The following is a 15,799-nucleotide window of genomic DNA, read 5'->3' as shown; positions in this document are numbered from 1 at the left end:
AATTTAGACACTGCCATTAGGATACATATGATCAAAAACACACTCCATAGAGCACTCTCTCCAGGGCTCAGGGTTCTCAACAGTTCAGTGGATCTGAATAATTCCTTATTACGAGTTAGCTGACAATGTGGACTAATGCACTGAGTGAGAACTGGGTTAGGTCACTGTAAACGATGTATGGTCAGTGGTCTAGAACACTGGTTGCCTGTCACTTAATTGTTATTTGTAGAACCTACCTTTCTACTACAAAACCTTTCATTTTGTCAGTGGAGAGGGACCATCCCTTTTGCATTTTTAAAAATTCAATTTTGAACACTTATAGCTGCAGAAATGGATTTTAAACAGGGTTTTTTGTGTGAGTGCAGGACTACAAAAGTAGAGAAAGGGCTGGCTAATGATCAAGGTTCAGGGACAGTTCACATCCTAACTCCCTTCCCAATGTGGCCTCATGCATTTTCCTCTATTGACCTGCCCCATTCAGATCTTCATCACAAAATTTATAAGAAAATAATATCTTATGAGAATTACAGAATAATCCTAAACTCTGGGTGCCAAAACAGCATTAGCATACTGAGTTGGCATTCTATGCTCTCTCATTAGAGAGGGGGGGGAAATGGTAACGATGACCTACATCCAAGGAATTGACAGCACAGCAACAGTACTGGATTCCATAGTGACACCACCCAGATCCAATAATCACAGAGCGGCATGATGACAATGTCCCCGTGCTAGCCACAAAAGGAAGCAGTCACCCAGTGCACAGAGACACACCTCCCTGATGTCATCCCATCAACACCCACCCAAAGACTGCAACCATGGAAGGAGCACAGGACACTCATCATCCTCCGCTTGGGGATGATCATGACATGTCCAGTAGAAAACAACCACAGTCCTAGGAGCTCTGCACATTTGGGGGGGGGGAGTAAATCCCTTCAAGTTCTTTGGACCAGCCACACACATTCAAGGAAACATGGTCATTCCAACCATATCATTCAGATATTCCTACAACTCATATAGCAAAGGAAATCCCCATGGAAAGGTCATAGCCTCTCAAAAGTTCAGATGGGGATTACGCCAAGGAACTGCATTCTGCAAAGCAAGGGAAGCAAAGACACTTATACAGCAGCAGGAGAACACAGAGCTATACAATTACAGAAGGCATCCCTGTAAATTCATCCCATATGCAAGAATGAGGGGTTTAAAAAATAAGTGGAAGCCAGCTACAAGGCAAAGCTTACTTTCTGGCCAGCAATGTTGATCAGAATCTAATCAGTCAAGACTATAATTCATGCATATTACAATGCCGACTATTCTGCTAACCACACCCCCAAATGGAGACACAAGACAAAGACACACCGTAGGGTATAGAATCTCTGAGTGGACCAAGTGTCAAAACCAGCAATATACAACAGAACAAGAAAGGCCATATAGGCATAACATTGTAGAACAGCAGAGTTTAGCAAACCAGGCTTTAATGGTTCAAGCACTTGCATGGGCCTAGCTATCCATTCAGCTCATTCCACTGTAAACCTGTACCAAGGCAGCTGCATGTAGTAGTGAAGAGGGGTTGACCACAGATTCCTGTATACCAAATCCCAATAAAACAGAGACACGGCTGTGAAATAATCCATACATTTATTGAACTAAATAAGTCAGATGTAAGGGGTTGCCAACTTTTGGTCTAGGAAGGCTTCTGAACCTTTGAAAATATCCTCTCACTCCATGCCCAGGATGGGGACAGCTACACTGGTTAAGCAAGTAACTCTTAAACAGTTTGCACTAGGGGAGGGACAAGGTTAAAACAAGAAAATTGGTAACAGACAACAGAACAGCAAGGTGCGCACTGGTCAGTGCAGGTCATGTTGGAGGCTTAGCAGGTCGAATAAAGCTGTGGAACTGCACTAGGGAAGAAGGTCCATCCTGGTCTGTTGGAGGACTACCTACCAAAAAACACAAAAATCCAAAAGAAACACAAGGACAATAAGAAGTAAGGTTCAACAGCAGCAAAAAACAGTTTTTGGACTCAAGTTCTCCAGACATGCTGTGAGCTATGGGCTTGACAGAATGGCATTGGCTAAGTGCTCCTCCAGTTTCAATAGCTCTTCCTTTTCTCGATTCCCAATACCTACTCATACTTTATAAAGAGTTGCACTGGAAATCCACTGTTAGTTTCCATTTGGACTGCTCCATGGGGTTCTGATCCTGCAATGCAAAAGGTGTTGTGAATCTCTGGATGGCAGCAAGGGTTGGATAGCCTAGCAATCATCCAGAAAAGTGGCTGTACTTCCCACTGGGCTTCCCTCCAACTGCATGTAGGGTTATAATTGAGCAATATCACATCTTCTGGCATGTCTTCAAGCCCCCCCCCCACAACATTTTCTACACAATGTGTATTTTCCCTGCACCTCTTATGTGCAAGACATTGCTAGCAACTGGAAAGCAGGAAAGACTTGAGACACTACGCAGGAGGTACACGGGGGAGGGAGGAGATAGATGTTTGCTGGGAAGTTTGAGGCTTACCTATGTACAGTGCACTGTCCTTGAACCTCCAGCTGGAAAAGTGGTGGCTCCAAGCTGGTGCTTGTGTCCAAGTTGGAGTAACTGTAAAGACTCTGAGCAAAGAAGCATTAACCGTATTCTGTAACAATATTTGCTGTCCTCCTTGTCTATTTGTGTTAATTGCTCCCTTTTTGTGTAAAGAGATATGTCTTTAAAATTCCCACCACTAAAGACCTCCCATGTGTGATCTAAGAGGCAAGAGATAAAAGTCCCATTTTGCACTTTCTATCACTCAAGATAAAAGCCTCTTGTGGCGCAGAGTGGTAAGCGGCAGAAATGCTGTCTGAAGCTCTCTGTCCATGAGGTTGCGAGTTCAATCCCAGCAGCCGGCTCAAGGTTGACTCAGCCTTCCATCCTTCCGAGGTCAGTAAAATGAGGGCCCAGCTTGCTGGGGGGTAAAACGGTAATGACTGGGGAAGGCACTGGCAAACCACCCCGTATTGAGTCTGCCATGAAAACGCTAGAGGGCATCACCCCAAGGATCAGACATGACTCGGTGCTTGCACAGAGGATACCTTTACCTTTACCGCTCAAGATGTAGATGTCTAAACATGGGATTTGTATAAGAGAGCTGTGATAGTTGGTACCCTAAGCTGCACAGTGCTTTACGGGTATGGTAGGACGACTTTAAGACATTAAGTTGAGTATAAAATTACATCTGGATGTAGACTACGGGGACTTAATTAATTAAACCTTGCCCCTCCCTAGCATGGCCCTGGCACCATTAATTTCTAGTCCCTGCACCAGTGTGCCCATGCAGCACCAGGTGCTACACGAGCTTATCTCCAAGGTACACGAGTGTGGTCTTCTGCTTTCTAGTTTAGCATGCTAGAATTGGCTTTTGAATTGTTTTTTTTTAAGTAGTAAAACTGAAGAGAGTTATGGTGATTTGGCAAATTTTGAACATTCATTCCCAGTTACAGAACATCTTCTCTTTGCAAAAATTGAAGACAGATTATGTAAAACTGGGAGAATCAGATTTTTATCATCTCTTAGAAACTAGAGCTGGGTCATAGAATCACAAGATTTGGGTTACTTTTTTATAAGTTTGTAATTTCATTCTTCTGTAATTCAAAAGTCAGAATAAAAATACAGAGCAACCCATTTGTTTTAAAAATATAGCACACAAGATACATTTTCACAACATGTTAGATGGCAAACATTGTGTCCCTAATGGACAACAGACACCAAGATCAGCAGTCAAGAACCTGAGAAGTTTCTCTTGTTATCATTGCATTCCTGATAACTCATTTTGTATTGTCTTGTTTAACATAGATTGCGTTTTGAGAAGACAGATAATGATGGCTACAATTGATTTCAACTGGCTAGACTTGGGCAAGATACCATCTGGTCCAAGTACCAATGTAGGCACACTTTTATCCCTCCCCCCTTTTTGAACAGGCAGCTTTAATTCCACTCCTGCTATGGCAAACAAGCCACCTGAGCACTAGGCATGTTCAAGATCAGGCACAACGCTAAGGAGGCAAGGCCTGTGACCCTGCCCTGCTGCTCTGGAATTCTCATGCTTCTACTGTCTGAACTTTCAAACTTTAACATTCAGGCATACCCAGTCCCTCAACATGAGGACAGATTTTCACTTAATACCTTTTAAGACAGGGGTTGCTGTCAAAATGTTGAGCTCCGCAGCCAAGTTCTATTTTACAAAACACACATGGAGGCAAGTGCATGTCTGCATGCATGCATGCACACATATCCCATTTTTTAATTTCCATGCGAGAGAGAAGCAGGTGCCCACATTCCCGTGAGCACTCCCATCTCTCATTTTCCCCCAGCCTCCGCCACCCTCCTTGGATCCTGCCCCATTAGTTTAGTGCCCAGCCATCTGCGACGTCTCCTGTAATGCTCTCCCCCCTGTGTATCAGGGAGCTTTTCCATTAGCACCTTTAATATTCTGACACCTTAGCACAGGCTGCTATTACATTCAAACACAGATCGCCCTGTGAAATTACATTGCCAGGCTTGCTAAAATGGAATTGGGTATAATCAGGCTGCTCCATGCGCTGTCAGTCCCATCACAAATACAACGCAAAGCAGGCTTATGGATGGGCTTAGCAGCTGCTACAAGTGTATTTTTTTAATAGATGAAGTATCCCTTATTTAAAAGCATTTCCTTAAGAAGAAGGGGGAACACACACATGGCACACAGTGAAAAGACAAATCAAAAGCTGCGGCAGATACCGCTGGTCTCTTAAAAACTGTTATTTACTACAGGGCTATCTGTTTATCTATAACTATATCACACGCACAGCGAGGAGGAGGGAGAGATAAAGGTAGTTAAACAGACAGCCAGTGAGATATGTGCCACCAGGAATTAATAGCTAAATAAAAAGCCCCATTATTTACTCCAAGGAGGAGGGAGTCCTGGCCAATCTTACAGGTGTCTTGCTCAGATGTTAGCATACAGTGTGGTGCATTTTTTAAGATCTAGTTAGCCAGGGCCATCGGATACTGCCTTTTAGCAGCACTATACCATCTTAAACATGACGGCACATCCTAACAGGGTTACCTAACACAGCCTGAATTTTTTTATTCCCACAAAAAATAAACCATGTGGTACAAAAGTGGATAGCATTGCACTTTCAGGGCAACAGGCAAGCTCAGAGATTTTAATCTTGTTAAATGGGGGCTAATGAAAAGGTTCTAAGGTAACTTCCACACCAGAAAGCAAGTTCAAACAAATACAGACTTCCATGGTAGTAGGAAAATATAGAACTGGGGCACCACTGGTGCCCAGAACAATTTCATTATTACTCTGTCCGTGAGTCGCTAATATGGAGAACCCGATTTGATTCCCTGTACATCCCCATGCTGCCAGCTGGGTGACCTTGGGCCAATCACAGTTCTCTCAGAGCAATCTCAGCCTCACCCGGAATCTGCTGTGAGGAGAGGAAGGAAAAGCGATTGTAAGCCACTCTGGGACACCATCAGGTAGTAAAAAGAAGGGTTTAAAAAAATCCTTTTCTGAGTCAATGATTAGCTTCACACTAAGGTCACAGAGAGTCCATGAGACTAAACACAAGCACAACAGACTCTAGCAAGAGCAGTGATGGCCACCATTATAGGATTTTGCTCAGCCTCTACAACTCCTTAGTATACCAGTTCCTGACTACCTTGCCAGGCTTGAAGTATGGGGGACATCAGCACAAGGACAAGAAAATACATTGGAGTTCTTTTCCAGTATACATCACCATAATCCATTACATTTTTACTCCACCTGTTCTCCAACGAGTTTAGGACAGCATAAATGATTCTACCATGCCCCATTTTATCTTTACAACAGCCTGGGAAGGAGATAAGGCTGTGAGACATTCACCCAAGGTCATCCAGTGCATTTCATGCCTGAATGCAAATTTGAACCTGGGTGTCCCTGAGCTTAGTCAGACACATTGACTTCTGTATCATATAGGGTCTCCATTCTCTAGTTCAAGAACAGATGACAGGAAAACAATAAAAACACATTTTTGCTGATGCTTAGACCAGGAGAGGATTCCAAGTTATCTCTGCCTTCATATTACCCTTCCCAGTACACTGCAGATAGTTTATAGTGGTATTAATATTTTATTCACCAGATTCTGGATCCCTGAATAGCCTGGCTGTGGAGGGTCCCAACGCACATTCACTTAGGCAGCAGATTCCCCCACTCCTTAACTTAAAGTACTGAATCACAACAGAACCCAGTTGTCAAACAGCAACTCCTTCCTCCTCTGACAATTAACCCAGAGCCTAATGCATCAAAGACAGATTTCTAAGAGCAACAAGAAATATGACTTTTTTCTTTACACGAGTACTAATGTTCATGTTGGGGGGGAAGTGTTTCTTGACTGGATGAATAGTAACACAAGTATTTTTTTATCCATAAAGACATGAACCGTGTGGCACAGACCATAACACAGACATTTCAATGCCATCCATATGAGAGCGCTTGGTGGTCCTGACTGCCTAGAAAGACAGGATCTAAATGTCGTAAATAAATAACTATGCTTTTGTAAGGAAAAGGAAATAAATAGGGACACGCCCCCAAAAAGAGTTGGGTTGGACCAACTGAACCCCATTTTTTTGGTATTTCCAAAAAAATCTGAGATTTTCAAAATCACTGAATTTTTTGGGTCCAACAGACCTGAGGAGAAGAAAATTAATTTTTTAAAAGCTAACCTGACTCTGCAGATGGTTTGGCTTCTTCTGGAACAGGGTTTAAATTGCAACACAGCAGAAGCTGTCAGCAGGATCTGCATGGAGCTGGGAAGGATCTCACTGCCTACAAGCAGACCTGACTGGAAGTGCTTCTGCTGCCAGGCAGTTTAAACAGAAGCTGTCCCCAGGATCTGTATGCACAGTGAGGTCTCTTGCCATGACACAGACCTGAGAAGATCAGTTGGAGTGATGGGAGCTGAATATGCCTGAATAAAAGCCAAGAAAATTCAGGTTTTATTCAGGTCAGCTATGCAACTAGCCAATCAGATCAAAGAAAATCTAACTGGCTTAAATCATACCCGAAGAATACCAGTACCATTTTCCAGGTATTTTTTCAGCTCTGTTTAGCCCAATGCACAACCCTTGTAGTAGCTGAAGCTAGTCTCATAAAAACCCCTCTACTAAAATAATTTGCTAGAATCCCTGTTAGCCTTAGGGCTCCCCCCCCCCAACAATAAACCTAAATTCCTGTTTCTACATGGATTTTATCTACCACAGTTCAAACAGATAGCATTAATTAGATTTATCTTCCTTGCCAGATAATCAGGAAATGCAATCCCAAATTTAAAACAACAAAAACATCTCAATTGGCACTTCAGGCAACTGAAAACTATAAGACAGTATTAGGTGATGAGTACCAGGCAAACATGGAAGAAATGACTTCACAGGCCATAATTATTATAAACATAAATGAAATATGCTGAGGAGTCAACACAATTGCCTTGCCAGGAAGTCATGCCTCACCAATCTATTACAGTGCTTTGACGGTGGCTACAAACAGGCGATCTAGATAATAATGTGGTACAGAGATTTTCAAAAAGCTTTTGTCACATTTTTCTCACTAAAGAAAAGAATGTTAAGTAATGATAGATTAGGAGTAAATTACTTTGCATAGATCAGCCACAGTTAACAGAGAAAGGGGGGGATATTTTAGCACAACAAAAATGGGCTACCAATTTTAGAGAGGGCCACTAAAATATAAGATGTCACATATCTGAATTTGGATTTAGGTTACAATGAACATGGATTGGTCACACATTAAATAAGAGTTTGCAGGAATTTCTGAAATAGGAATATTCATCAAGAGCTATCCAGAATTAGTAACAAATATATTAATGAAAAAAGGGTAGAAAGAATGTGGAAAATCAAGCAAATGGAAAAAATGGAGGGGGGGATAAAGAATGCAGCCCAGAGAAAGATCAATACGGATTATCAGAGCAGTGTCTTGAGTCAGTTCCTGTTCAGCTTTCCAAGAGTCCCTGAGTTGATGCAGCATGAAACACCAAGAAAAATTAATAATCTGAAGGCCAGGCAACTTGTGGAGGTGACGTTTACATTGGGCAATCTCACTATCCACTCTTTTTTGCGACTGTTGACTCAAGTCAAAGGTAAGACAGGTGAGGTCAAGAAAGTGATTGCACTAAGAATGTTGATGCATGCGAACATGGAACAAAGCACAGACAATGCAGGCAGGAGAGGTAAGCATGACCAATTAAGGAGAGCTTTTAGGCTTTTTTCATTCTAGTATGGGCACCCAACTCCCAAAAACACATACCTCAATATAGAGACTTTTGCTAGTAGAACACTGCTTTTGGGGACAAAATAATACATGGAAGCAACAGCTGCTGCTACGACTTCTCAATCAATGACTATCCCAGAAAGAAGAAAACACTGCAGGAGCTCTAAGAAGCCTATCTGGATGAACAGAGAACTTCAAGAGGAACTAAGAAAGAAAAGGAAAATATTCAGGAAATGGAGGGAAGGACAGAGCTCTAAAGAAGAGAACCTACAGGTTACTAGGCACTGTAGATCAATCATCAGAAAAGCCAAAGCTGAAAGTGAGCTAAGATTGGCCAGGGAAGCCCATTGTAACAAGAAAGGATTTTTCAGTTATGTGAGGAGCAAACGTAAAGTAAAGGAGGCAATAGGCCCGCTGTTGGGTGCAGATGGACAAACTCTAATGGAAGATGCAGAGAAAGCAGAAAGGCTTAGCGCCTATTTTACATCTGTTTTTTTCCCCACAGGTCAAAGGGTTTAGGCACATCTAGAGATAGCAGTAGCCAAAGGATAGTGTCTGGGTGGCAGGTTGACCTGGATAGAGAGGTTGTCGAGAGGCATTTAGCTGCACTGGATGAGTTCAAATCCCCTGGGCCAGATGAAATGCACCCGAGAGTGCTCAAAGAACTTTCCGGAGAACTTGCAGAACCCTTGTCCATCATCTTCGGAACCTCTTTAAGGACTGGAGATGTCCCGGAGGACTGGAAGAGAGCAAATGTTATTCCGATCTTCAAAAAAGGGAGGAAGGAAGACCCGGGAAACTACAGACCAGTGAGTCTGACCTCTGTTGTGGGGAAGATAATGGAGCAGATATTAAAGGGAGCGATCTGCAAACATCTGGAGGACAATTTGGTGATCCAAGGAAGTCAGCTTGGGTACTTGTGGATTGTAAACTAAACATGAGCAGGCAGTGTGACCCAGTGGTAAAAAAGGCAAATGCCATTTTGGGCTGTATCAACAGGGGCATCACATCAAAATCACAAGATGTCATAGTCCCATTGTATACAGCACTGGTCAGACCACACCTGGAGTACTGTGTGCAGTTCTGGAGGCCTCACTTCAAGAAGCACGTAGATAAAATTGAAAGGGCAACAAAAGGAGAGCAACAAAGATGATCTGGAGCCAAGGGACCAAGCCCTATGAAGATAGGTTGAGGGACTTGGGAATGTTCAGCCTGGAGAAAAGGAAGTTGAGAGGGGACATGATAGCCCTTTTTAAGTATTTGAAATGTTGTCACTTGGAGGAGGGCAGGATGCTGTTTCCGTTGGCTGCAGAGGAGAGGACATGCAGTAATGGGTTTAAACTACAAGTACAACGATATAGGCTTGATATCAGGAAAAAAAATTTCACAGTCAGAGTAGTTCCGCAGTGGAATAGGCTGCCTAAGGAGGTGATGAGCTCCCCCTCACTGGCAGTCTTCAAGCAAAGATTGGATGCACACTTTTCTTGGATGCTTTAGGATGCTTAGGGCTGATCCTGCGTTGAGCAGGGGGTTGGACTAGATGGCCTGTATGGCCCCTTCCAACTCTATGATTCTATGATTCTATTTACGTGCTACAAACAGCATCAATTTAAATACAAATGTGTTATTCCCAACTATTATAAGAGAGAAGTATTTTGGCTAGAATAAATGAGTTCATGGATGGATCAGTGGACACATGGAACATCTACACAGCTCAGCAGAATTGAGGGCAAAGTAGAAGAAGAAGAAGAAGAGTTGGTTCTTATATGCCGCTTTTCCCTACCCGAAGGAGGATCAAAGCGGCTTACAGACGCCTTCTCATTCCTCTCCCCACAACAGACACTCTGTGGGGTGGGTGAGGCTGAGAGAGCCCTGATATCACTGCTCGGTCAGAACAGTTTTATCAGTGCCGTGGCGAGCCCAAGGTCACCCAGCTGGTTGCATGTGGTGGAGCGCAGAATCGAACCTGGCATGCCAGTTTAGAAGTCCGCACACCTAACCACTACACCAAGCTGGCTCTCAGTAAGGTAAAGGCTGCAATCATATGTCAGAGCAAGCTCCAGTTAAGATGAGATTAGCGCTCAAAAGTTTTTGTGATAGAATCATAGAATCATAGAGTTGGAAGGAATCTCCAGGGTCATCTAGTCCAACCCCCTGCACAATGGAGGAACTCACAACTACCTGCCCACCCACAGTAACTCCAATTTCATGCCTGAGTGATCCCCACACCAAAAAAAAAATTCTCCTGAATCCAGCCTGGCCTGGAGGAAATTCACTTACCATCCCACAGTGGTGATCAGCAATTCCCTGGGCATGCAAGGAAAGTCCACATACTCACAATCTGCCTGCGTTAATAAAATCAGCATTTCTGCCCGATGACTATCTAGCCTCAGCTTAAAACTTCCAAAGAAGGAGAACCTACCACCTCCCGAGGAAGCCTGTTCCACTGAAATGTTTGATAATGCACACATTTCTCCTGCTCTTTGTAGAGAGCACAATTAAAGATTCCTCACTTGAAAAAAACTCCAGTTCTTTGTTAACTGTATTTACTCACCATGAGCCAAGATTTCGTACATGAAATAAACTATGGTGTAGAACCTGGAGTTGTGTGAATAAATTCTGATTTGCGTGGGTGCCTGAATTAATAAAATCATGAGAAACCAGAGTTTGTTTCACAGCAGGAATTCTTAATCATACTTTGGACAGGGGGAATTGTACCCCATGCAGGTGTAACTGGAGCTTGTCAAGGCATTTCAATACAGTTAAAGGGAGAAACAAGCGAACTGTACTACGTAGGACCTGTTGGCCAGGGTATGCCAGCACGCTCTTCTTTCTTTCATATGGAAATATTGAGAGGCTACACCTTCCCTCCACCCCCGCCAAAAGCACAGAAACTCAAATGGCCTCAGGTAAAGCTGCATTCCAACACAGGAAGAGGCTGAGGTACTAACATCCTCAAATATGTAGAATTCAGATCAGATATTTGAAATGGAGGAAAAAAGGTAACTGTAAGAAGCAGCCTTGAAACAATGGGACTCTCTTGTAAGACAAAAGAAGTGCCTGGCACAGCCAGAAAAAGAGAAACAAGGGTGAAACAGGGATCGGAGGTTCAAAAACCAAGCAGTCCCTTTTCCAGCAGGCAGATGCTCATTACGTGTATACAGAGAGAACACAGCAGTAGAGAGGGATATACATTACCATAAAGATGCAACTATGAACATGGAATCAAAGCACTTGGAGAGCCACACTTGGCAAGTATGAACAAAGAAGCCAAGGGAACATTAATGAAAGATGTCGGAGGGAGAGCAAGAGGAGGCCATGGCATGTCTTTGTCATGCCAAGTTCACAAGAGAAATCCAGCACAGCTAGTAAGAAACCATGGACGCCTTTTCAGCAAACTAAGAAAACAAGGAGCCTGCAGCTAATCTGCTCCCTGTAACCAGAGCAAGCCTGAGTCAGTGTGTGTGTGCGCGCACACACACACGGGCACACGTACGCACGCACACACATTCATGTTCCGCTTGAGCAAAAGCCTAGTGTTAAATCCAATGCCTTGAGTATTGATTTCCCCACACATGCAGAACTTTGTTAAAGGGTTTGTTGTGAACTGAGATCAAAGGAAGGTTAACTCACTTCTCTCAAGTGATAAAACAGACCCCAAGAAAAATTCTGCCACCCAGACTATCCTCAGAGGACAGAGAGTGCTGTTAGTTACCCTTGTGTCACTGTTCCAAGGCAGCAAGCCATGAAGTTTCTGAATAAAGCTGGGATAAATTGAGCCCAGCAACTCACAAAGCCCTATAAATCACTTGTGTGGCAATTCCAGAGGCATCCTCTCCATTCTACCCCAATATCTCATTTCCCATCAGGAGGAAAAGAGTTTATCAGTTTGCCTCTCAGAGCCAGCCAGGTAGACTTAATGCTGCCCTTCTCAGAGTAGTTTTTAAATTCGAAAAATTTATGTCAGTAGAAATCAGAATGCATTTCTAGTATTGTTCGTCAACCAGCTATGATCAGAGTCAAACTCTGTTACATGGGATATCCATGACCAAATCATGGATTTATTATTTAATGTTAAAAAGCAGCTGGGGGGGGGGCGGTGCTTTTGCCCTGATAGAAACACATGCACATCTGAGTTAACAGGAAATGGGGGGGAACGATTTCCATCCGGGAAATGGTATGGGGAAACAATACATCTTAGTCCCAGCTCTGATCCAAATTAGGACCTCCTACAGCTAAATTTTAGTGTTCAAGAAGTATCTGATCATAGGTCAAATTCAAATGTATAGTTTGATCACCAGTGACACTAAACTGGGTTTTGCCCTAGTCGGTGTGCTTGTTTTCAGTTTCTAAATGTCTATATAGCAAACTATATGACCCCATAAATATATTTGGCACTTTTAAGAGTTTCATAACTCTCAAATCATAGGTTCCTGCTCAGTACCTTCATGTTATAGAGGACAGCTTGAAAGGTTCAGCCAATCAGAAGGCAGCCAAGAGTGCTGTACTGCAATTTGTCTTTGCTTTCTAAATAGGTACCTGAGTGTTCCAGCAGTACAGGATAACAAGTCTAGTAAGTATTAAATCAGAAGTTTATAATACAACAGGTGGTTTGGAAAACATGGAGTGGGAAGCCCTGAGAGTGACAGTCACTCCCCCCTCCTGCCACATTGGATATACCCCTCCCTATCGTGTCCACATTGCTCTTACACAATTGGGCAGCCCCATCTGAATGACCTAATTCCAATGGTGCTAACATCTACAACTGCAGAGCAGCATACTACTGACACCCCTGCGACTGGCACACACCAATGAAGCCAACTACCATTCACCAAAGTGGCCACAGTCTCCTGACTTCATAGACTCACTGGCCACAAATGGTGCATCAGAAGGCAGGGAGGGAATAGCTGCCAGCTGCTCTAATCTCAAGCATGCCAGTGGCAAGAGCAACAGGAGCTCTGAAATTAACATAAACCAGTAAGTTCCACAGACACGTATTCCCACGTTCCCATCGCTCACCTAGAACTGGCAATGGACCACTCCAAATTCCTCCTGCCTAGTGTTTGACACATTGACATGATAAAATGCAGCAGCTTCTTGCCATTTAAGAATGACAAAGATATTAGGGCAGCAACAAGGGAACACACATCTGCACTCTTAATAAAGGCAGTCATATTTCTTCTTCCAATAGTTCAAACAGGAAAGACACCTACGTGGCAAGCAAGAGGCATGAGGTTGATTCCCAGTAAGGAAAATGCTGGTCGGAAGGCAAAGCTCACGTTTTCCTAGCAATAGGCCAAGTGACAGCAAAACAGAAGACAAAGGCTGGACTACAAATCAAAGTGCGAACATCAAAGAACAGTTCTTCAACCACAAGTCACAAATTTAGACATGCCTCCATCAGCCCTGCCATAAACATCAGGCACACAGAGTAGGGCAGGGAATACTACAGAGACAGAACCAAAGACCCCCAGTTTGATTCCTACTAGGGAAGAATACCAAAGCAGTACAACTGAACTTCCAAGCACCATTAACGTTTGGCTCCATCAGAAACCATAAGTGGTCTTTTTCCTACATGGCTTCCCACATACAACTCATTTTGACAACTAAGTACCCCTACATTATTCTGCACTGACAGGGAGTGTTACCACTACCCATTCTCATTTGCCCCAGCATCCTTGGCACGCCCCATTCACTAATACCTGCACACTCTTATGCAAGCTGCATGGCTTATTGCAATATTATTCCCTCAGTGGTATGGGAGCCACATGAGGAACCATTCCCTTTTTAACATCCAGCCTAATGAAGAGTTCTGGAGGAGTTTAAAGTTTGCACACTTGTGTGCCATAACTCATTTACAATATGTGTGTACGGTGAGGTGGCACACAAGAGTCATACGTCTCTTCTGGTAGATAGTAATTGTGAACGTGGCTCTCTGTGAGCTGTGGAATGAGTACCGGTGGCTTACTGGATATCAGAAGTGATATGGGATAGTGTGTGCAACAGGTCCTCATTGGAAAGGCATATCCATGCCTTCCTAGATCACAGCTCTTTCCAGCATAAATACTGAAGAAAGAAAAGGAAGGATCAAGGGTAGAAAAGATCAAGGGTAGAAACTGATTCTAATCGCTTGACTCCCAATCAGACAGAGACATATAAGAATAGCAAACTATACATTTATTGAACAGCACCAAAAAACGGGAAATAAGTTAGATCGGTCTTGTTGCCAACTCTCCCATTTGTACGGATCCTGTGCCTTTGTGAGCTGCTTTGATAAACAGAGCTGTTCCAATCCATGCATGTTCATGAGAAGGATGACTGTGCCAACTGAACAATTGTCTGAACAGCTTGTGATGGTACAGGAGCTAAGCTTGGGGGGGATTGGCAACCCCACCGCAGGGCAATGAGATTCACACTGCTCACTGCTGCTGTTGATAATGCCATAGGCTCACCAAGTGGTATGCATCTTACAGGAAATGGGGCCCTTGCCAGGTTCTTCTCCTGTTGGATTACTGCCTGTAAATAGACAAAAAAGACAACAGGCCAGTTATAGGCAAACTTCCAGACTGACAACAAAGAACAAGGGACCACCAAAATTCTGCACATGGTGCTCAGGAAAGGTCTGTAATTCTCCATGTCCTTGAAGGGGATCCCCTGGGAGATGCAGAGTAACCATGGTGCCAAAATTTACCATCCCTTATGGGGTGTTACATTGCAAATATGTTTGCACCGTCAGCTGGGGCTGCTCCATGGGGCTCCACTCTTGGAAGGCAACAAGTATTATGGATGTTGAACAATAGTAAGAGTAGGGACGCTGGTATTTGTGCCTCCTGTGTCCTTCACTTGATGGAGAGGTCATTCTGGCATGATATTTTGTTGACAGTATGGTACTAGAGTGCCAGCACATCTGCCAGGATGGCATTGTGCATTGTTACTGATCGTCAGTTATGGGAACCAGGATTATTGAAGTAAAATAGGATAAAGTGGGGCAGAGGATGAAAGTTGCAGAACTTCCAGTTTGAGGCAAAGATTCTCCCTCTTTTGCTTACCTGTCCAGGGTGTGTTGTTGTTGATGCACTTCTGTTGAGAAAGCAGGGCATCCTCTTTTGTATTTGTAATTGTTGTAAGATGGAGATCTGTAAGAAAAGGTTCTGACCACAGAAGTATTAAGAAAATGGAACAACCATATTTGTTCTCACCCATAGCTGTTTATGCTAAGCGTACCAGTACCCTCTAAAAGCACACTATAGGGGCCTGAGAGATACAGTCCCATACTGTTTGCCTATCATCTGAGCAACAGGTTCCTGTCTTAGGTATATATTGTGTTTCGAGAAAGGGGGAAAGACAGTTATTGTCATATGATTGGCTGCAAACTCAGTCAACTTCCCATGCTGTGCCAGTTCTCTGGAGTTGGAGTGGGGAACATGTGAGCATTTCTTTCACTTCCCCACCCCCTGCTTGAATAGGGCTCTATGGGAGACACTAGGGTTTTCAGTGGCATAACTTCAC

The 15,799-nt window shown here is 43.5% G+C and overlaps 1 protein-coding gene and 1 long non-coding RNA gene across 3 annotated transcripts in view; both read right to left on the bottom strand.

The window, feature by feature from the left end:
- The window catches only part of ERI3 (ERI1 exoribonuclease family member 3), a 239,578-nt gene that overhangs the window by 98,952 nt on the left and 124,827 nt on the right, over window positions 1–15,799 (bottom strand). The window lies entirely within an intron of this gene.
- Window positions 1,619–2,849, bottom strand: LOC143836827 (uncharacterized). The gene is made up of 2 exons (XR_013230769.1): window positions 2,521–2,849; window positions 1,619–2,202 (listed from the first exon to the last, which is right to left on the bottom strand). It is a non-coding gene; the product is annotated as an uncharacterized LOC143836827 (long non-coding RNA).

The sequence above is a fragment of the Paroedura picta genome, chromosome 4, assembly GCF_049243985.1.
Source record: "Paroedura picta isolate Pp20150507F chromosome 4, Ppicta_v3.0, whole genome shotgun sequence".
Classification (NCBI taxonomy): domain Eukaryota; kingdom Metazoa; phylum Chordata; class Lepidosauria; order Squamata; family Gekkonidae; genus Paroedura; species Paroedura picta.
The sequence above is the reverse complement of the archived record's forward strand: the minus strand, read 5'-3'. Positions and strand labels throughout refer to the sequence as shown.